The sequence below is a fragment of the Erythrolamprus reginae genome, chromosome 3 (assembly GCF_031021105.1).
Source record: "Erythrolamprus reginae isolate rEryReg1 chromosome 3, rEryReg1.hap1, whole genome shotgun sequence".
NCBI classification, from domain to species: Eukaryota; Metazoa; Chordata; class Lepidosauria; order Squamata; family Dipsadidae; genus Erythrolamprus; species Erythrolamprus reginae.
In genome coordinates, this window is record NC_091952.1 from 254,373,025 (window position 1) to 254,396,846 (window position 23,822).

The 23,822-nt window shown below is 41.7% G+C and overlaps 1 protein-coding gene and 1 long non-coding RNA gene across 4 annotated transcripts in view; one reads left to right on the forward strand and one right to left on the reverse strand.

Annotated features, from left to right (window-relative positions):
- Nucleotides 1–23,822, reverse strand: part of TSNARE1 (t-SNARE domain containing 1) — an 83,554-nt gene that overhangs the window by 32,903 nt on the left and 26,829 nt on the right. The gene's annotated exons all lie outside the window — the stretch shown is intronic.
- The window catches only part of LOC139166032 (uncharacterized), a 72,229-nt gene that overhangs the window by 32,351 nt on the left and 16,056 nt on the right, over nt 1–23,822 (forward strand). The window contains exon 2 of the long non-coding RNA XR_011558868.1: nt 12,374–12,446. This is a non-coding gene — a long non-coding RNA (uncharacterized lncRNA). The remainder of the gene's footprint in view (nt 1–12,373; nt 12,447–23,822) is intronic.

Below are 23,822 nucleotides of genomic sequence, written 5' to 3' on the forward strand. Positions count from 1 at the left end.
GCCAATGCAGACTGCGGAGTGTTGGTGTAACATGGGCATACCTGGGTAAGCCCATGACTGCTCTCGCAGCTGCATTCTGCACGATCTGAAGTTTCCGAACACTTTTCAAAGGTAGCCCCATGTAGAGAGCAAATGGCCGTCACCAAGGGAGATTCCCACTTGGCTTTGTCAACCAGCTCTAAAATACCCAAAGTAATTAATTTATCGATCTCAGCATCAACCTTTGGTCTGTGCCACCGAGGCTCTATAACAGTGAGGGCAAACCTATGGCATAGGTGCCACAGGTGGCACGCGGAGCCATATCTGCTGGCATGCGAGCTGTTGCCCTAGCTCAGCTCCAATATGCATGTGTGTGCCGGCCAGCTGATTTTTGGCTTGCAAAGAGGTTCTTGATGGTGTTTTTGGATTCCAGGGAACCTCTGGGGAGGGGGAGTTTTGGAGGGTGTTTTTACCCTCCCTCCCAGCTCCAGGGAAGCCTTTGGAGCCTGGGGAGGGTGAAACACAAGCCTACTGGGCTCAGTAGAAGTTGGGAAGCAGGCCATTTTCGGCCTCCAGAGGGCTTCCAGGGGGGTGGGAGAATAATAATAATAAATAATAATAATAATAATAATAATAATAATAATTTATTAGATTTGTATGCCACCCCTCTCTGAAGACTCGGAGTGGCTCATAACAATAATAAACAGTGTAACAAATCCAATAATTAAAAACTAAATCTAAAAACCCTTATCATTAAAATGATCACACAACCCAATCATACCATACATAAACCGTGATAGTGTGTGGGGGGTATGCCTGGTGACAAAGGTGGGTTTTTAACAACTTGTGAAAGGCGAGGAGGGTGGGGGCAGTTCTAATCTCCGGGGGGAGTTGATTCCAGAGGGCCGGGGCCGCCACAGAGAAGGCTCTTCCCCTGGGTCTCGCCTGAGAAGCTGTTTTCACCCTCCCGAGGCATTGAATTACGGGTGTGGACATTCGGGTGTGCGCGAGAGTGAGTGTAAACGGTCTTTCGGCACCCGAGGGAAAAAATGGTTCACCATCACTGCTCTATAAAATTAAAAATTGCCATATTTATAAACGGTGATAAATATGAACCTGTTGCTGAACATCTGAATTTGGATCAAAAAGTGTGAAAAACAGTCCCGTTTTTTGCAATACCATTGTAACATTACGAAGTAAACTGTTATAATTATTCCCCAAGTGCATTATGTAAAATAATGCACTTGGGGAAAAGGAATCCTCAATCTGAGTATTTTATTGGCAGTTCTGTGTTAGCAAAAACCTCAGAAGAGAAGGATTTAGGGGTAGTGATTTCTGACAGTCTCAAAATGGGTGAGCAGTGTGGTCGGGCGGTAGGGAAAGCAAATAGAATGCTTGGCTGCATAGCTAGAGGTATAACAAGCAGGAAGAGGGACATTGTGATCCTGCTATATAGAGTGCTGGTGAGACCACATTTGGAATAATACTGTGTCCAGTTCTGGAGACCTCACCTACAAAAAGGTATTGAAAAAAATTGAATGGGTCCAAAGACGGGCTACAAAATTGGTGGAAGGTCTTAAGCATACGGAGAGGGGCGGCATACAAATCTAACAAACAAACAAACAAACAAACAAACAAACAAATAAACAAACAAACAAACAAACAAATAAATAAAATATTATTTGACTGAAAGAGTAGTAGATGCTTGGAACAAACTTCCAGCAGACATGGTCGGTAAATCCACAGTCACTGAATTTAAGCATGCCTGGGATAAACATATATCCATCCTAAGATAAAATACAGGAAATAGTATAAGGGCAGACTAGAGCAGTGATTTTCAACCTTTTTTGAGCCGCGGCACATTTTTTACATTTATAAAATCCTGGGGCACACCACCAACCAAAAGGACACAAAACGACACTCTAAGACACTCTCCTCTTTTTTTCCATCCCTGTCTCCTCCCCCTCTTGTGTGTGTGTGTGTGTGTGTGTGTATACATACTCTTGAACCATTTCCAAAAGCAGGTGAGGGCTGGGGGTTTTTCTCTCTTATTTTTTGGGTGCTTTTTATCATATGTTTTAAATCAAGAGTCACTTCTCTCTCTCTTTTGTTTCTCTCGCTTTCCTCTCATTCTCTGTCTCAATCATTTTCTCATTTCTCTTTATCCCTCCCCTCTTTGCTAATTTCTCTCTCTCTCTCCCTTCCTCTCCTTTTTTCTCTCTCTCTCTTGCTTTCTTTCTATCTATCTCTTGCTTTCTTTCTCTCTCTCTTGCTTTCTCTCTTTCTCTCTCTTGCTTTCTCTCTCTTTCTCTCTCTTTCTCGCTCTTTCTCTCTCTCTTTTCTTTCTTGCTTTCTTTCTCTCTTTCTCTCACTCTTTCTTTCTCTCTCTCACTCTCTTTCTCTCTCTCTCTCTCTCAGGAAAAAGTGAGACCAGAACCTGAGCTTCCTTCTTCGCGGCACACCTGACCGTGTCTCGCGGCACACTAGTGTACCACGGCACACTGGTTGAAAAACACTGGACTAGAGGAACCATGAGGTCTTTTTCTGCCGTCAGTCTTCTATGTTTCTGTGTTTCTAATTCGAGGACTGCCTGTAGTTGAATGGTCATTAAATGAAACTGTTGAGGGTTGAAGTCTACGTGATTTGCTTTTTAAGCCTTGCCTGCAAATGCTGCAGAGTTCCTTGAGCCTTCTAAAGTTCACCTCTCCCCCACACCACACGATAAGCCCTACCACAATTGATATGAGTGACATATTAGACAGCTATCTCTCTCTATCCCTTTTTACCTATCCAACATAATTACCCAGGTAGATACAGCAGAGAGAGTGACTCACTCACATCCTTATTATTATCCCCACTCTGGATTTGCATAGAATGCCTCCAGCACCTGCTTTTCAAACATCGCAGCAGCATAACCAGAAGCTAAAAAAATAAAATCCCACCGTTCATACAAGTGGTTATTTTAAATCTCAGGATGCATAATCAACTCTGCTTTATTTTTTTTAAACTTAACCACTTCATGAGAGAAGTTCGGCGGTAACAGAATGATAAAATGGGAAGGGACCTTGGAGGTCATCTAGTCCAACCACTTATTCAGGTAGGAAAGCCTAACCTTTCAGACAAATTCTTGTCCATAGACAAGAACAGAACAGGGCAAGGTAGGTTAGGGTTAGGTTTAGATTTAGGTTTCGTTAAAATGGAATGGAATGGAAAAGAACAGAAAGGAATAGAATATAGAATGGAATGGGGAATAGTGGATGGAATTAGGATAGGATAGGATAGAATAGAATTTGGAGAACAGAATAGAACATAGAGAATAGAATAGAACGTAGAAAATCAAATTGAATTGAATCGAACACAATATATTAACAGTGTTTTAAGGGACCTTGGAGATAGAATAGAAAATAGAATGGAATAGGGACTAGGGGATGGGATTAGAATAGAATAGAATAGAATAGAATTTGGAGAATCGAATAGAACATAGAGAATAAAATAGAACGTAGAGAATTGAATAGAACATAGAGAATCGAATCGAACAGAACAGAACAGAATATATTAAAAGAGTTGTAATTGTGCGATTGGGGAAACCACAGGGAGAGCGGAGGCCGTTTCATCCAAGGAGATTCCTAGAGAGGCCCCACAGAGGCTTCTCCCCACCTTTTCTGGCCCTGTTTCCTCCCAAGAGATTCATAAAGAGGCCCCACGGAGGCTTCTCCCCACTTTTTCCAGCCCTGTTTCCACCCAGGAGAATCCTAGAGAGGCCTCACAGAAGCTTCTCCCCACCTTTTCCGGCCCTGTTTCCTCCCAGGAGATTCATAGAGAGGCCCCACAGAGGCTTCTCCCCACCTTTTCTGGCCCTGTTTACTCCCAGAAGATTCCTGGAGAGGCCCCACGGAGGCTTCTCATCTTTTCGGGCCCTGTTTCCTTCCAGGAGATTCCTAGACAGGCCCCATGGAGGCTGCTCCCCACCTTTTCAGGCCCTGTTTCCTCCCAGGAGATTCCTAGAGAGGCCCCACGGAGGCTTCTCCCTGCCTTTTCCGGTTACAATTTTGGAGGCTCAGGTTTCTAAGTGGAAAAAGGTTCTTGAGAAGAGGCAAAAAAAAACCTTGAACACCCGGCTCTTATCTAGAAAAGTTCATAAGCAGAGGTACCACTGTATAGCGAAGAAGACAAAAATATTGGTGAAAAAAAATTTGCAACAATGGCATTGGGACATCCCCAACTCTTCCGCTGTGAATTAATGAGACAATTCTATTAGCTGGGCCTTCACTTCTGACACTTGGCAGCCGACATTAATTGGGCCACAATCAAGATAGTTATTCAGGTTAATTGGATTCCCGCTGTCACCAGCCATCAGCTCCTGGAATCCGCTCCTGTCATTTAAGAATAATAAATCACGGATGGCTTTATTGGACGGCGTTGTCTGGCAGCTGATGGCAGGTCATTGTGGGGAGACTCGCACAGCTGGCACCCTTCCTGGTTCGAAAACGGAATAGGGATCGTGCCCTTTATCGCTGCCATCTGAGCCTGTCACATCTGGGGCTGGTAGAAGGAAATGTCACCAGCTGGCAAATCCAGATGTCTGCTCCGAGGCAGAAGATGTTGCAACATCTGTAACATCTGGGTCTGAAAGAAGTGCAGGAATTGCGCACCGCCATCCATGCGATGCAAACGGAAGCTGCTTGGAACCATCAATGCAACGCAACCGAGGAGGGGGGGTGATTTGTTTTGCTAGATGTTACTATATTGCACTTGTTTGACTCCCTCCATTTTGCCATGATACGTTTTGCCAGGGAGGGAGGGAGGGAGGAAGGAAGGAAGGAAAGAAGGAAGATGGAAAAAAAGAAAGAAGGAAAAGAAAAAAGGAAAGAAAAGAAAGTAACAAAAGAAAGGAAGGAAGGAAGAAGAAAGAAAGAAAAAAGTGGAAGAATGGAAAAGAGAGAAGGAAAGAATGGAAAGGAAGGAAGGAAGAAGAGGAATGAAGGAAAGAAAGAATGGAAAGAAAGAAAGAAAAGAGGAAGAAACAAAGAATGGAAACAGAAGGAAAGGAAGGAAGGAAGGAAGAATGGAAAGAAAGAAAGAGGAAGAAACAAAGAATGGAAACAGGAAAGAAGAAATGAAGAAAAAACATATAGGGAGAATGGAGAGAAGAAAAGATGGAAAGAAAGAAAGAAAAGGAATGAAGGAAAGAAAGAATGGAAAGAAAGAGGAAGAAACAAAGAATAGAAACAGTAACTAACTAAGTAAGTAAGGAAGGAAGGAAAGAAGGAAGGATGAAAGAAAAATTAAGGAAAGAAAGGATGGAAAGAAACTAAGGGAGGGAGGAAGGAAGGAAGGAAGGAAAGAAAGAACAGAGTGGAAACAGAAAGGAAGAAAAAAGAATAGAGGAAGGAAATAATGGAAATAAAGAAAGAGGACAAAATAAAGAATGGAAACAAGAAGAAGGGAGGGAGGGAGAGAGGAAGGAAGGAAGGATTGTTCTCCATCTTATGGATTCAGTTGATTGCAGAAATAAATGAAGGTAACCAGTAGTCCGTGATAAAATAAACAATATTTTCATCTTTCTCAACTGTTGCAGTAGAGTGGCATCTTCAAAACTGTCCTCAATGTTATTTGTCAGAAACAAGGTACCAGCAATTTCTTTGTCGGAAAAAAGGTGCCAGGTGACAGCTCAAATTTGTCCTAACTGTTGGCAAGCTCCAGTTTTAATGATGCTTGTTATGACTATGTCGATCTTTGATATAAGCAAATACGCATAAAGAAAGGTCTGGTTTGTACAACAAGCTACACCAGTATACATACATACAAGTATGCACATTATCCATATTCATATATCTCTATCATCTCTATCTACTCCCTCATTCATTTTTCCTTCCTTCCTTCCTTCCTTCCTTCCTTCCTTCCTTCCTTCCTTCCTCTCTTTCTCTCTCTCTCTCTTTCCTTCCTTCCTTTTTCTTTCTCTCTTTCTCTCTCTCTTTCTTTCTTTTCTTTCCTTTTTTCCTTTCTTTCTTTCTTTTTTCCATCTTTCCTCCTTTACAACAGCCACTCCTGCTGTTGATTTAGTAAACCATGTGTAAACAAAACGTGACCAGCAGGGTTTCCCTGGTGAACTCCAGGTAGAAGGAAGGAGAAGTAAGGGGCTGTCCAAATGATCAGCAGGGCTGATGGATCCCTCTGTCTCCTGTCAAACTAGAGTCACCTTCTTGCCTTCCATCCCCACCAACCAATCCCACATTCCTGGGCTAAGCATGAAGCGACAATCAGAAACCCCAAACCCTGGACACAGAGGCCACAGTTAAAGGGCTGGGCAGGCTGAAGGACTATTTATACCGCTGACTGACACCTTGTTTGTAGCACGTTCAGGAAGGCATCTTCAAACCCAATAAATGATGATCAGAAGCAACCTTTGAAGAGCAAAACACCTGCAGAGAGAGAGGTGGGGGCAGGGATGGGGGAGAAAGCATCCGACATCCCTGACAGAGTGAAAATTAGACGGGAGCCAAGCGTCCGTAACCTTTGGAGCTGGGAATCTATTCTCTGACAAGTGAGGACATCTGTCTAGGCAGGAGACATTTCAGGGAGAGGTGGATGGAGAAAGGGAAGGGAGGGAGGGAGGAGATAGATATGGGGAGAGAGGGAGGGAGGTAGGGAGGAAGAGAGAGGGAAGGGAGAGAGGGAGGAGATGGATAGGGAGAGAGAGAAAGGAAGGAAGGAGGGAAGGAAGGAAGGAAAGGAGGGAGAAAGGAAAGGGAGGGAGGGAGGAAAGAAAGTGATAGGAAGAGGGAGGGAGGAGGGAGGAAGGGAATAAAGGAAGGAAGGAGGGAAGAGAGGGAGAAAGGAAATAGATGGACAGGAGGAGAGAGGGAGGGAGGAAGGAGGGAGGAAACAAAGGAAGGAAAGGAGAAAGGGAAGGGAGGGAGGAAAGAGAGGGATAGGAGGAGAGAGGGAGGGAGGAAGAAAGGAGGAAGGGAATAAAGAAAGGAAGGAGGAGAGAGGGAGGGAGGGAGGAAGGAACAAAGCAAGGAGGGAGGGAGGGAACAAAGGAAGGAAGGAGGGAGGGAGAGAAGGGGGGAAGGGAAAGGAGGAGGGAGACAGGGAGCAAGTGAAGGAAGAAAGGGAGGGAGGTAGAAAGGAAGGGAGGGTGGGAGGCAGGGAGGCTAGTATTGGGGGTACACCATTCATGTCAGCTTCTATCTCCAGACAAATGTGGGCTAGAACTGAGAAGCTTGTTCTTTTCTTGCACTGGTGGCCTGTGCCACATATTTGTCTGTTGTATCATCTCCAGGCTTTCTACTGAGTGCAGAGAAGAGCAATAAAGATGATAAAATAAAATAAAATAAACCCCAATTAAGAGTGTGGAATGGTAAAAAAAAGAAACCTGCATCATCAAACGAAGCCAAGGCAAGAAAAAGGCAGGTATCGGGGCATGGAGGAGGTATATATATATTTACCTCCTCCATCCCTGATACCTGCAAATATATATTTTTGCTCCCCTCTGGAGTTTCTCTCGGTTCTGGGCTTCCTATCTCTTTGCGCACAAGTCTTCCATCCTTGATGAATGGTTCTCTTGAAGGCTCCTCTGCCTTGTTTTCCCCCAGCGTAATGAATTCTGTCACTCTCCGCCAAAGCTCCAGGAGTAGTGAGCAGTAGAAGAAAAGGAGGCACCGCACAAATCGCACAAAAGGTGCCGTCAGCTCCGATTACAAAGGAAACTTCACTGGTGTACAGAAATCCTAAGACACTTTAACCAGCGGTGGATCGCCCACAAGGTCTGAAGGCAAGGTGTTCATTGTTCTAACTGTCAAGAAAACATCTCCTTCGCTCTACGCTAGCTCTCACCTGGATTGGTTTCCATCCATTGCTTCTTGTTCTGAAAAGGGTTCGGAGGGTACAACTGGTCTCAAAACAGAGACACACAAGTTATTGTGGGTGAACCTAGGTACACCCACATTACACCAACTTTCCGTGAGCTCCACTGGCCCCCAATCAGTCCCCAGGTGCAATTCAAGGTGTTGGTTATCACCTTTAAAGCCCTACATGGCTTAGGGCCAGACTATCTTTGGGACCGCTTTAATAATAATAGTGATAATAGTAATAGAAGTAGTAGTAGTAGTAGTAGTAGTAGTAGTAGTAGTAGTAGTAATAATAATAATAATAATAATAATAATAATAATAATAATATGTAAAGAAACAGATGAAACAATCGATCACATACTCAGCTGCTGCAAAAAGATCGCACAGACTGACTACAAGCATAGACATGATGCTGTGGCACAGATGATCCATTGGAACTTGTGCCGGAACTACCATTTACCAGTGGCAAAGAACTGGTGGGATCATAAGCCCGAAAAAGTGGTCGAAAATGAGCAAGCAAAACTACTGTGGGACTTCCGACTTCAGACTGACCGAATTCTGAAGCATAACACAGCAGACATTGTGATCGTGGAGAAAAAGAAAGTATGGATCATCGACATCGCAATCCCAGGAGACAGCAGAATTGAGGAGAAGCAGCTGGAGAAATTAGTGAAATACGAAGATCTAAAGATCGAGCTGCAGCGACTCTGGCATAAGCCCGTGAAAGTGGTCCCAGTGGTACTTGGCACGCTGGGCACAGTCCAAAGGATCTCAGTGGACATTTGAAAACCATCGGAATTGACAAAATCTCCATCTGTCAATTGCAAAAGGCTGCTTTACTGGGATCGGCAAACATAATTCGCCGCTACATCACGCAGTCCTAGGTGCTTGGGAAGCCGACTGGTGATGAAATACGAAATCCAGCATAGTGATCTCGTTTGCTGTGCTGTACTGACATAATAATAATAGTAGTAGTAGTAGTAATAATAATAACAATAATAATAATAATAATAATAATAATAATAATAATAATAATAATAATATCTATCTGTCAATTGCAAAAGGCCACTTTACACACATAATTTGTCGCTACATCACACAGTCCTAGATGCTTGGGAAGCGCCCGACTGGTAATGACATACGAAATCCAGTATAGTGATCTCATGTGCTGTGTTGTATTGTTGAAATAATAATAATAATAATAATAATAATAATAATAATAATAATAATAATAACAACAACAACAACAATGACCACAACAACAACAATAACGGAAGGGACCTTGGAGGTCTTCTAGTCCAACCCCCTGCTTAGGCAGGAATCCCTGCACTACTTCAGACAGATGGTTATCCAACATCTGCTCAAAAGCTTCCAGTGTTGGGGCATTCACAACTTCTGGAGGCAAGCTGTTCCATTGGTTAATTGTTCTAACTGTCAGGAAATTCTTCCTTAGTTCTAAGTTGCTTCTGACTGTCAGGAAATTCCTCCTTAGTTCTAAGTTGCTTCTCTCCTTGTTCAGCTTTCACCCAATGCTTCTTGTTCTACTCTCAGGTGCTTTGGAGAATAGGTTGACTCCTTCTTTGTGGCAACCCCTGAGATATTGGAACAGTGCTATCATGTCTCTTTTCATTAAACTAGCCATGCCCAGTTCTTGCAACCGTTCTCCATATGTTTTAGCCTCCAGTGCCCTAATCATCTTCGTTGCTCTTCTCTGCACTCTCTCTAGAGTCTCAACATCCTTTTTAAATCATGGCGACCAAAACTGAATGCAGGATTCCAAGTGTGGCCTTCCCAAGGCCTTATAAAGTGGTATTAACCCTTCACATGATTCTATCCCTCTGTTTATACAGCCTAGAAATGTGGTGGATTTTTTGGGCAGCTGCTGCAAACCGCTGGGTCACGTTTAAATGGTTGTCCACTAGGACTCCAAGATCCCTCTCACAGTAAATAAATCAATAAATCAATCTTCGGAGAGGGGCGGCATACAAATCCAAGTAATAAATAATAATAAATAAATAAAATAAATTTAGAACTACTGGTCAGAGTTCCTTCTGCAGTTTCAAGTACAGTGATACCTTGTCTTACAAACTTAAATGGTTCTGGGACAAGGTTCTTAAGGTGAAAAGTTTGTAAGACGAAACAATGTTTCCCATAGGAATAAATGGAAAAGCAATTAATACACGCAAGCCCAAAATTCACCCCTTTTGCCAGCCGAAGAGCCCGTTTTTGCACTGCTGGGATTCCCCTGAGGGTCCCCTCCATGGGAAACCCCACCAGACTTCTGTGTTTTTGTGACGCTGCAGGGGAATCCCAGCAGGGGAATCCCAGAATCGCAAAAACAAGCGCTTTGCTGGCAATGGAAGTCCGGAGGTGAGGTTTCCCAGCAAAGGGAGCATCAGTGAAATTGCAGCATCACAAAAACTCCTGTCCTCGAAATCCCACCTCCGGACTTCTATGTTTTTGCGATGCTGTGATTTCACTGAGGCTCCCCTCTCTGGGAAACCCCACCTCCAGACATCCGTTGCCAACGAAGTGCCCATTTTTGCGCTGCTGGGATTCCCCTGCAGCATCACAAAAACACAGAAGTCCAGAGGTGGGGTTTCCCATGGAGGGGAGCCTCAGGGGAATCCCAGCAGCGCAAAAACGGGTGCTTCGCTGGCAATGGAAGTCCAGAGGCAGGGCATCCCAGCGGCGGCGGTGGGTTTGTAAGGTGAAAATAGTTTGTAAGAAGAGGCAAAAAAAATCTTAAACCCCAGGTTTGTATCTCGAAAAGTTTGTAAGATGAGGCGTTTGTAAGACGAGGTATCACTGTACCTAAAAACCCTGGCGCTGGCTTTTGCTCTTTTGCAATTTCGTGGAAGTTCGAAATTGAACCTTGTTAAGAAGCTCTTTCAAGCTGGCCGTCTGCCAACTCCAAAACAGCTTTTTTGGAGTCCATCCAAATCCTCACCCCTCACCCCCTCTTTGCAATGGATCCGAACCTTTCGGAAAGTCTGGTTAGAAATAAAAATATTTCCCCACTTGGAATAGACTGCAAATGGGAAGGTGTTGAGCAGAGTGTCTATAGCAGGGGTCAGGAGTTAAAGTCCACAGGTCTTAAAGTTGCTGAAACAATGCAATGCTGAACATCAGAAGACTCTACAAAAGATGTAGATGTGCTGATGATGTTACTTATGTGGGTCATGAAATATCTGCAAGGAAACAACCAAACTCAGAGAGTACCAAGGACCCTACAATCATTGTTGTTAGTACTCTGCACATAACTGGTTGGGTTTGGCAATATATAAACAATCGACATATGTTTAAATCAATTATAACACTATAGCTTTAAAAGTTAGTGTTGCAGTTAGCCATAAGGGGGAGCTAGAAGCGTCTCTCTCTCTCTCTCTCCTCTCTCTCTCTCTGACTACTCTCTCTGATTATTCTCTGCTATTACTGTTATGTTAAATGAGATATACGTTGTATGACTGAACTAGTATGATTGTTTTTAAACATTAGACTTTTAAACTGTAATTTTAAATTTAATTAGATTTACCTTCGTGTTGTATTGTTATATTAGTTTAGTTTAGTTTATTTAGATTTGTATGCCGCCCCTCTCCGAAGACTCGGGGCGGCTAACAACAATAAAAAACAATGTAACAAATCTAATATTAAAAAGTAATCTAAATACCCCAATTTAAGAGACCAATCATACCAACAAACATACCATGTATAAATTCTATAAGCCTAGGGGGAAGGGAGAAAAAAAATTCAATTCCCCCATGCCTGATGACAGAGGTGGGTTTTAAGGAGCTTGCGAAAGGCAAGGAGGGTGGGGGCAACTCTGATATCTGAGGGGAGCTGGTTCCAGAGGGTCGGGGCCGCCACAGAGAAGGCTCTTCTCCTGGGTCCCACCAAATGACATTGTTTGGTTGACGGGATCCGGAGAAGACCCACTCTGTGGGACCTAATTGGTCGCTGGGATTCGTGCGGCAGAAGGCGGTCCCAGAGATATTCTGGTCCGGTGCCATGAAGGGCTTTATAGGTCATAACCAACACTTTGAATTGTGACCGGAAACTGATCGGCAACCAATGCAGAGTGCGGAGTGTTGTTGTAACATGGGCATACCTTGGGAAGCCCATGATTGCTCTCGCAGCTGCATTCTGCACGATCTGAAGTTTCCGAACACTTTTCAAAGGTAGCCCCATGTAGAGAGCATATTGTATGTTGTGAGCCGCCCCGAGTCCTCGGAGAAGGGTGGCATTCAAATGAAATCAAATGAAAATCAAATGAAAATCAAATGAAATCAAGCCAAGCCAAACCAAACCAATCAATCAATCAAAAATTGCTGGCCAAGACTTTACTGTTATGTTCACAAAATAAAGAGAGAAAGCCCTATGTGGCTTCAGGAATTTGGTATAATCCTTTAACAACAGCTCTATTCTGGGTTACACAATGGGGAAGAACAGGAAAGCAGAATAAAGGAGTCAGCAAACACACTTTTCACACATCCCTCCCCCCTTATCTCCTTGTTCTTTGTCTTGTTCTTAATTCTTGTAGGCTGCCCAGAATTGTGAATTCGAGGGAGCAGCTATAAAAATGGAATGAATGGATGAAGGAAACATACACACAGGTGCAGCGCTGTTACATCCTTTTGCGAAACAAAATAGATGGCTTTTATGGCCACCGTTGGTTAGGAGGATGGGGAAAATGCCAAATCAAAATTTGCTGTGCTCCCCACCCCCCTAATCTAAATCTCAATCTCTCGCCCAATTGTGATCCTTCTGTATCATTTATAATCATGTAAATTATAGTTAAAAATCACGATTGTTAAAAAGCAGGAAGAGGGAGATTGTGATCCCGCTGTATAGCACACTGGTGAGACCCCATTTGGAATATTGTGTCCAGTTCTGGAGACCTCACCTACAAAAAGATATGGATGAAATTGAACGGGTCCAAAGACGGGCTACAAGAATGGTGGAAGGTCTTAAGCATAAAACGTATCAGGAAAGACTTCATGAACTCAATCCGTATAGTCTGGAGGACAGAAGGAAAAGGGGGGACATGATCGAAACATTTAAATATATTAAAGGGTTTAATAAGGTTCAGGAGGGTTTAAGTGTTTTTAATAGGAAAGTGAACACAAGAACAAGGGGACACAATCTGAAGTTAGTTGGGGGAAAGATCAAAAGCAACATGAGAGAATATTATTTTACTGAAAGAGTAGTAGATCCTTGGAACAAACTTCCAGCAGACATGGTTGGTAAATCCACAGTAACTGAATTTAAACATGCCTGGGATAAACATAGATCCATCCTAAGATAAAATACAGAAAATAGTATAAGGGCAGACTAGATGGACCATGAGGTCTTTTTCTGCCGTCAGACTTCTATGTTTCTATGTTTCTAATGGATGAAGGAAACATACACACAGGTGTAGCGCTGTTACATCCTTTTGCGAAACAAAATAGATTGCTTTTATGGCCACCGTTGGTTAGGAGGATGGGGAAAATGCCAAATCAAAATTTGCTGTGCTCCATCCCCTTAATCTGAATCTCAATCTCTTGCCCAGTTGTGATTCTGCTTTATAATTTGTAATCATGTAAATTATAGTTAAAAATCACTATTGTTAAAAAGCAGGAAGAGGGAGATTGTGATCCTGCTATATAGAGCGCTGGTGAGACCCCATTTGGAAGACTGTGTCCAGTTCTGGAGGCCTCACCTACATGACCAGGCCATGAGTGATGGTACAGACAGAAAAATATGCTCTTGTAATTTGTCCTTCACAGTTAAAACTAGCATCCCCCCCTCCTCAGATTCTGCTATTTTTAAAATAATTTGCTCACAACAGCGAAGTTCTCTTTGCTAAATTTAATATGATCAGTTTACCCACCACCTGGATTGTAACACGATATAATTATCCAGATATAGCAGGGTGTTCTCTCACCGCTCTAGTAAAACTTTAATAAGAGTTACAGAAGGGGGAGAGAGGGTTGCGTGCAATAAATAAAACACGTTCTAATTAATCTAATATTTAAAAAAGGTGTCTGAATCCAAATATTTGCTCATTTGAGCCACTCCCTCTACCACTGCCTTTTCAAGTAATATCCTGGAGGATATATATAAGTGATAAGTGAAAAGGAAGGGAGTCTGCTATAGATCTATTTCAACCTTGTTATGTTCTCATCAGATAGACACACCCTACTGGTATTTGAACTTGTAGCGTGCCACATGCAAGGCAGGATATTAACCTCGATGCTATAGGCTCACCTCCGAATCAGCTTTTACCAGGGAAGAGCCATATGGTTGATTTTCTGTCAATGGGATTCCCAAATTATAGTCGATAAACTATCATTTACAAGGTTACATGTTTTTGCTGATACGTGAAAACGAAGGGAGACTGTTATAGATAAATTATAGTTTGCCAACTACAAAACAACATATCTGCTTTGTGTAGGGCCGAGAGGCAAAGGAAAGCAAAGTTGCTTCCTCCCATATTTGGGGATACCTGGATGATTTGGACAAAAAAAATCAACTATGGCTCTTCCTTGGTAAAATCTGATTCGGAGGCGAGCATGTAGCACAGAGGTTAATATGTATCCTGCCAATATCGCCAAAAAGGCTTCTAGAGTTGTTAACCTGATCCTACGCAGCTTCTGCTCCGGCAATCTCACACTACTCACCAGAGCCTACAAAACTTTTGCCAGACCCATCCTTGAATACAGTTCATCTGTCTGGAACCCACACCACATCTCGGACATCAACACCCTAGAAAATGTCCAAAGATACTTCACCAGAAGAGCCCTTCACTTCTCCACTCGAAACAGAATACCCTACGAAAATAGACTAACAATACTGGGTCTAGAAAGCTTAGAACTATGACGCCTAAAACACGATCTAAGTATTGCCCACAAGATCATATGCTGCAACGTTCTACCTGTCAGTGACTACTTCAGCTTCAACCGCAACAACACAAGAGCACGCAATAGATTCAAACTTAATATTAACCGCTCCAAACTTGACTGTAAAAAATATGACTTCAGCAACCGAGTTGTCGAAGTGTGGAACTCATTACCGGACTCACTAGTGTCAACCCCTAACCCCCAACATTTTTCCCTTAGACTATCCACGATTGACCTCTCCAGGTTCCTTAGAGGTCAGTAAGGGGCGTGCATAAGTGCACCAGTGTGCCTTCCGTGCCCTGTCCAATTGTCTCTCCTTATCTCATTTATCTTTTCTTCCTTTTATATATGTTCACCTATACTTTTATATCTTTTCTTCTATCCTTTTCTTTATTTATATTACTACACATCTATTCTCTTCAATGTGTATTATGTATTGGACTAACTAACTAACTAGGTAACTAACTAACTAACTAACTAGCTAACTAACTAACTAACTAACTAACTAAATAAATAAATAAATGCAGCACGCTACAGGTTCAAAACTCTTTGGGAAACATGGGCTAGAGATACCAAAGCGCCACAGGAGACGTCATAAAAATAATTAAATTTGGAATGTGTGGAGACAGGGTGGAAGGCACAATGAGTAAACCAGGTTGGTGATAGTTGCCCCTTAATTATAACTTGAATTGAGGTCCAGAGAGAAATGTTTGGTAATTCAAAATAGCAGTCGGGATTAAATAACTGTGTGTTTGTAATTGCCATCGTTCCTAGAGAAGGAGGACCCTTCCTTAGAACTTCACACAGACTTGAACAAATTGAACACTCCTTCGTTGACCTTCCTGGGAGGTTCCTGTATGTAAAACTAATGAATGGCAGGGAAGGGAAAGTGGTAGAGAAGATACCAATTAATCTAATAAATAAAGGTTGCTGTGTTAGACCACTAACTTGGGCACACTGAAGGGGGTAGATTCCAGAGGATATGTTTGATGTTGTGCATTACTACGTTATCAGTTTGAGCATGAGAACTGCCTGCCTCTCTTTCCCTCTCCCTCTCTCTATCCATCTATCATCTTATAACATCTCTATCTCTCTCTCTCTTCTAACATCTATCTGTCTGTCTGTTTCTCTGCTTCTATCATCTTTTAACATATCTTATATCTGCCTGCCTGCCTGCCTGCCTGCCTGCCTGCCTGCCTGCCTGCCTGCCTGCCTGCCTATCTATCTATCTATCTATCTATCTATCTATCTATCTATCTATCTATCTATCTATCTATCTACTTCCAACATCTGCCTATATCTGTCCATCTATCCATCCATCATTCATCCATCCATCCAATAATGATGATGATGATGATGAGGAGGAGGAGGAGGAGGAGGAATAAATAGATGATAGGTAGACATACATACATACATACAGACATACAGACAGACGATATCTATCTGTCTGTCTGTCTGTCTGTCTGTCTGTCTGTCTGTCTGTCTGTCTGTCTGTCTGTCTGTCTGTCTATCTATCTATCTATCTATCTATCTATCATTTGTCTGTCTACCTGTCTGCCTGCCTACCTATCTATCTTCCTATCTATCTTCCTATCTATCTATCTATCTATCTATCTATCTATCTATCTATCTATCTATCTATCTATCTATCTTCCTATCTATCTATCTATCTATCTATCTATCTATCTATCTATCTATCTATCTATCTATCTTCCTATCTATCTATCTATCTATCTATCTATCTATCTATCTATCTATCTATCTATCTATCTTCCTATCTATCTATCTATCTATCTATCTATCTATCTATCTATCTATCTATCTTTCTTCCTATCTATCTATCTATCTATCTATCTATCTTTCTTTCTTTCTTTCTTTCTTTCTTTCTTTCTAACTTTCTTTCTTCCTCCCTTTTCTTCCTTCCTTCCCTCCCTCCCTCCCATCTATCTATCTTCCTATCTATCTATCTATCTATCTATCTATCTATCTATCTATCTATCTATCTATCTATCTTCCTATCTATCTATCTTCCTATCTATCTATCTATCTATCTATCTATCTATCTATCTATCTATCTATCTATCTATCTATCTATCTATCTATCTATCTATCTATCTATCTATCTATCTATCTATCTATCTATCTATCTTCCTATCTATCTATCTATCTATCTATCTATCTATCTATCTATCTATCTATCTATCTATCTTCCTATCTATCTATCTATCTATCTATCTATCTATCTATCTATCTATCTATCTATCTATCTATCTATCTATCTATCTATCTATCTATCTTCCTATCTATATCTATCTATCTATCTATCTATCTATCTATCTATCTATCTATCTATCTATCTATCTATCATCTGTCTGTCTACCTATCTGCCTACCTACCAACCTACCTATCATTTATATATACTTCACCTTTATTATTTTTATAAAAAAAACTCAAGGCAGCAAACACCCTTTCTTCCAAAAACAACCACTCTGTGAGGTGTTCAGAATACAACGACAAAGTCTGTAGTTGAGAAGGCTAGGACCTGTGACCCTGGGTTCAAATGTTCTGCACAGAGTGCTGAAACCTAGGAGAAAAACTCTAGAGAATGCGTCATGTTGTGGCTTCCTATTTTAAGTACATCGATTATGGGAAACAGCATACACAAATATTCTCCTTAGGGGGGTAGTTGCCTTAAAAACAGCAGATGTTTGGGAAAGCAGTGTTCAAGTTGTGAATATGATGGAGAGTTGTGAACATAACAGTATTTCATAGGAAAAGATATCAAGTTTTTTTGCTGAAATTGACAGAAAATCTGTCAGGATAGAATAAAAAATAAATATACTCAAGACTGCTAAGGAAAAGTACACTTTATCTGATAGTAAACAGGAATCCTACTATTTTTATAAATACTCTGCTTTCCTTGAAGAAGAAAACATAAAAATATAGAAACATAGAAGTCTGGCGGCAGAAAAAGACCTCATGGTCCATCTAGTCTGCCCTTATACTATTTTCTGTATTTTATCTTACAATGGATATATTTTTCTCCCAAGAATGTTTAAATTCAGTTATTGTGGATTTACCAACCATGTCTGCTGGACGTTTGTTCCAAAGATCTACTACTCTTTCAGTAAAATAATATTTTCTCATGTTACTTCTAATCTTTTCCCCCAACTAACCTCAGATTGTGCTACCTTGTTCTTGTGTTCACTTTCCTATTAAAAACACTTCCCTCCTGAACCTTATTTGTTGAGATTTTGGAAAAAGTGTGGAGAAGAGCCACCAGGATGATTCAAGGCCTAGAGACTAAAAGATACGAAGAAAGGCTGCAGGATTTGGGTTCGATCCATTTATTTTCCAAAGCACTAGAAGCAATGGATGGAAACTAATCCAGGAGAGAAGCAACCTATAATTAAGGAGAAACTTCACGACAGTGAGGACAACTAACCAGTGAAACAGCTGGCCACCAGAAATTGTGGGTGCTCCAACTTCCAGAAACATAGAAATATAGAAGATTGACGGCAAAAAAAGACCTCCTGGTCCATCTAGTCTGCCTTTATACTATTTCCTATATTTTATCTTAAGATGGATCTATGTTTATCCCAGGCATGTTTAAATTCAGTTCCTGTGGATTTACCAACCATATCTGCTGGAAGTTTGTTCCAAGCATCTACTCCTCTTTCAGTCAATGACTACTTCAGGTTCAACCATAACACAAGAGCACACAACAGATACAAGCTTAATATTAACCGCTCCAAATTGGGCTGTAAAAAATACAGTGTCGAAGTGTGGAACTCATTACCGTAGTATCTTACCCTAACCCCAAACATTTTATTTTATTTATTTATTTTATTTATTGGATTTGTATGCCGCCCCTCTCCGTAAACTCGGGGCGGCTAACAACAATGATAAAAACAGCATGTAACAATCCAATAATAAAACAACTAAAAACCCTTATTATAAAACCAAACATACACACAAACATACCATGCATAACTTGTAATGGCCTAGGGGGAAGGAATATCTCAACTCCCCCATGCCTGGCGGTATAAGTGAGTCTTGAGTAGTTTACAAAAGACAGGGAGGGTGGGGGCAGTTCTAATCTCCGGGGGGAGTTGGTTCCAGAGGGCCGGGGCCGCCACAGAGAAGGCTCTTCCCCTGGGGTCCGCCAAACAACATTGTTTAGTCGACGGGACCCGGAGAAGGCCAACTCTGTGGGACCTTATCGGTCGCTGGGATTCGTGCGATAGTCCTTAGACTGTCCACAGTTGACCTCTCCAGATTCCTAAGAGGTCAGTAAGGGGCATACATAAGTGCACTAGAGTGCCTCCCGTCCCCTGTCCTACAGTCTCTCCTATATCCCATATATCACATCTACTATTCTTCTATTCTATTCTTCTTATACTACTCTCATAATATCCTTCTATTCTCTAATTGATATATTCTCTTCCTAAATTTTCACTTCTTTCTCTAATATATTTTACTCGAGTATAACCTCTATAACCTTCATTGTGTATTATTGTGCATTGGAATGAATGAATAAACAAACAAACAAATAAATAAATAAATAATATTTTCTCATGTTGCTTTTGATCTTTCCCCCAACTAACTTCAGATTGTGTCCCCTTGTTCTTGTGTTCACTTTCCTATTAAAAACACTTCCCTCCTGGACCTTATTTAACCCTTTGACATATTTAAATGTTTCGATCATGTCCCCCTTTTCCTTCTGTCCTCCAGACTATACAGATTGAGTTCATGAAGTCTTTCCTGGTAAGTTTTATGCTTAAGACCTTCCACCATTCTTGTAGCCCGTCTTTGGACCCCTTCAATTTTGTCAATATCTTTTTGTAGGTGAGGTCTCCAGTAGTGGACACAGTATTATTCCAAATGGGGTCTCACCAGCAGGATCACAATCTCCCTCTTCCTGCTTGTTAGACCTCTAGCTATGCAGCCAACTAAGATTTGTGTTGAAGAGTGTGGCCGATGGGTAGGATATTAAATCACCTATTAGAAGTTTTTCGGTGTCTCCTCACTTGATCTGTGAGTAAGACGGGTGTCGCAGGAGACCAAAGACCTCAAGGACATTTGAAGGGCCTCGACATCCTCCTCACCGAGACCTCCTCTACACAGTGTAAACGATGCATATGAAAGCACACCTTTATGTTGTCTTCCCACACAAGATTTAGTAGCTCAACAAAAAACTTATTATCTCAGTTCGGTTTCCAAGCAACTGTCCTACGTCACTGCCTAATGGTTTTATTGCACGTTTTATGCTGCATGTGTGCAACCTACACTACACAAACACACACACACACACAAACACCCATGTAGAAAGACACATATAGAAACACACAGGCACACATAGACTTACACATATATACATATATACATGGATAGGCACACATATCTCTGTTTTTTTTCCTGTTGAAATTATCGACGGATCATTATGACAGAAATTTCTAAATAATTAATAATTATTTATTCATTATTAATAATAATTATTAATAATTATAAATCAGCAGAAATATATTGCACACACATCTATCTACATCCTTATATTTTGATATAGATATGCACCGCTCAAAAAATAATAATAAAGGGAACACTCAAATAACACATCCTAGATCTGAATGAATGAGATATTCTCATTGAATATTTCATTTGCACAACTATTCCCTTTGCACAATAGCCCATGAAATTGATTGTCAATCAGTGTTGCTTCCTAAGTGGACAGTTTGATTTCGCAGATGTTTGATTGACTTGGAGTTATATTCTGTTGTTGAAGTGTTCTCTTTATTTATTTATTTTTTGAGCAGTGTCTATATCTCCTTAAAGCTGGACGTTTAACTTAGGATTTTATAAACTCTGGAACTAATAAAATAATTTATTATTAAAATTATCTAAGTCCAACCCTTTTTGAATTCCCTTAATACAAGGAGGCCTTGACTTACAATAGTTCCTTTAGTGGCTGTTCGAAGTAACAACGGGAGTGGAAAAAAAGTGATATTTGGCCATTTTTCACACTTAACGACCATTCCCACCTCCCTCTGATCTGTCTGTCTGTCTATCATCTACCTATCTACCTACCTACCTACCTTCCTACCTACCTATCTACCTATCATCCATCCATCCATCCATCCATCCATCTATTTATTTAGAGTTGAAAGGGACCCTGCAGGTCATCAAGCCCAACCCTCAGCTCAAGCAGGAACCCCTACACCTCGCTTAATTTAAATCCTAATTCAAATCCAGATGCTTGGCAACTGGTTCACATTTACGACATTCACAGGGTCCTGAGATCAGGTGATTCCCTTCTAACAAGCAAAGTCAATGGGGGAATAGCATGTAGCATTTAGACTTATATATAAATAAATATATACCACTTCATAGTGCTTTTACAGCCCTCTCTAATCAGTTTACAGAATCAGCCTCTTGCCACCAACAATCTGGGTCCTCATTTGACCCACCCCGGAAGGATGGAAGGCTGAGTCAACCTTGAGCCGGTGGTGAGATTTGAACTGCCGAACTATAGTTACCTGAAGTAACCTGCACTCTAACCACTGCGCCACCCCGGACAAGCAGCAAAGAAAATCAAATGAGGAACTAATACCACTCTACCAAGCCTTTGTGAGACCACATCCAGAGTACTGCATCCAATTTTGGTCACCACACTAGACTCTAGAAAGAGTGCAGAGAAGAGCAACCAGGATGATGAGGGGACTGGAGGCTAAAACATAGGAAGAACAGTTGCAGGAACTGTACATGGCCAGTCTAATGAAGAGAAGGACCAGGGGAGACATGATAGCTGTCTTCCAATATTTGAGGGACTGCCATGAAGAGGAGAGGATCAAAAGCACATGAAGGCCACACAAGGAACAATGGATGGAAACTGAACAAGGAGAGATTCAACCCAGAAATAAGGAGAAATTTCCTGACACTGAGGACAATCAACCGATGGAACAGAAGTTGCCCTTGGAAGTTGTGAGAATTTCATCACTTGAGACTTCATCCCTTGAGACTGATGATGTTACCTAATTGGGTCATGAAATGTTTGCAAGAAAACAACTAAGCTCAGAGAGCACCAAGGACCCCATAGTTCTCCTCCTCCTCCACCTCTTCATCCTCTTCCTCTTTTTCCTCCTCCTCTTCCTCCTTATCTTTCTTCTTCTTCTCTTCCTCCTCCTCCTCCTTTCCCTCCTCCTTTTCCTCTTCTTCTTCCTTATCTTTCTCCTTGATCTCTTCCTCCTCATGCCCTTCTTCCTCCTCCTCCTTTTCCTCCTCCTCATCTTTCTCCTTCTTCTCTTCCTCCTCCTCCTCCTCCTCCTCCTCATTTTCCTCTTCTTCTTCCTCCTTATCTTTCTCCTTCTTCTCTTCCTCCTCCTCCTTCCCTTCCAAAATCCCACTCCCTTCTAACACTGATAATGTCACCTGCTGGGTCATAAAAGGTTAGAAAGAAAACAAACAAGCTCACAGTTCATCAAGGACCTCAGTCCTCCCCCTCCTCTCCCTTCTCCCTTCTAGAACTGATGATGTTACCTAGTTGGGTTATAAAACATTGGCATTGTCCCCACATTCTCTTCCCCCTTGTTTTCTTCTTTCCTTTCTTCTTCCCCTTCTTCTTCCCCTTCTTCTTCTTCTTCCCCTTCTTCTTCTTCCTCCTCCTCCTCCTCCTCCTCCTCTCCCTTCTAAAATTGATGATGTTACCTAGTTGGGTTATAAAACTTTGGCATTGTCCCCACATTCTCTTCCCCCTTGTCTTCTTCTTTCCTTTCTTCTTCCCCTTCTTCTTCCCCTTCTTCTTCTTCTTCTTCCTCTTCCTCCTCCTCCTCCTCCTCCTCCTCTCCCTTGTCCCTTTTAGAACTGATGATGTTACCTAGTTGGGTTATAAAACATTGGCATTGTCCCCACATTCCCTTCCCCCTTGTCTTCTTCTTTCCCTTCTTCTTCTTCTTCTTCTTCTTCTTCTTCTTCTTCTTCTTCTTCCTCCTCCTCCTCCTCCTCCTCCTCCTCTCCCTTGTCCCTTTTAGAATTGATGATGTTACCTAGTTGGGTTATAAAACATTGGCATTGTCCCCACATTCCCTTCCCCCTTCTCTTCTTCTTTCCCTTCTTCTTCTTCTTCTTCTTCTTCTTCTTCTTCTTCTTCTTCTTCTTCTTCTTCTTCTTCCTCCTCCTCCTCCTCCTCCTCCTCCTCCTCTCCCTTGTCCCTTTTAGAACTGATGATGTTACCTAGTTGGGTTATAAAACATTGGCATTGTCCCCACATTCCCTTCCCCCTTGTCTTCTTCTTTCCCTTCTTCTTCTTCTTCTTCTTCTTCTTCTTCTTCTTCTTCTTCTTCTTCTTCTTCTTCTTCTTCTTCTTCATCTTCTTCTTCCTCCTCCTCCTCCTCCTCCCAAACCCCACTCCCTTCTAGCAGTGATATTAACCTAGTGGAGTCATGAAACATTTTAAAGAAAGCAACGACACTCAAAGAACACCAACGTCCCTCCCTTTTCAACCCTGAGCTACAAATATCCTCCTTTATCAAAATCTTTTCTATCTCAAGCTTGCAAGAGACAGAATAACGTTTGGGAGGCTATACCGGCGAGGACAATTATAGCGACAGCGAATTCAGCAGGCAGGCAGTTTGGCACAATAAAGATTCACGTCAATATAGACTGGATATGATGTGATTTTTCTTTTTCCCTCTCTTTTTTGCCTAAGATTCAATAGGGGTAAAAAAAAAATGGTTGAATGCTGGTTCCATCCCAGAAGTGCTCCGTCAGTAAATCAGTGCAACTCACACCAAGGTCAACCGAAGAGTCACCAATAAAGTGAATAAAACTATTTTTTTTTAAATAGACGCAGGAGGGGGGAAAAAATTATTCTGCCTGGCTAGGAGATGTGGGAATTGGAGCCCGAGTGCCTGAAGGTCATAAGTAGGAATCACAATTGCTTCTGTGATTTGCAAACCATTTAAAAACATGGCAATGGGAAGAAAGGAATGGAAAACCGGTGAAAAGGAGGAGGGAGGGAAGGGGTGGGGAGAGAACATCAATTAATTAATTGAATTAATTGAATTGAATTGAATAAACATTCGCACCCACCCCATGTGAAAAAATAATTTTACT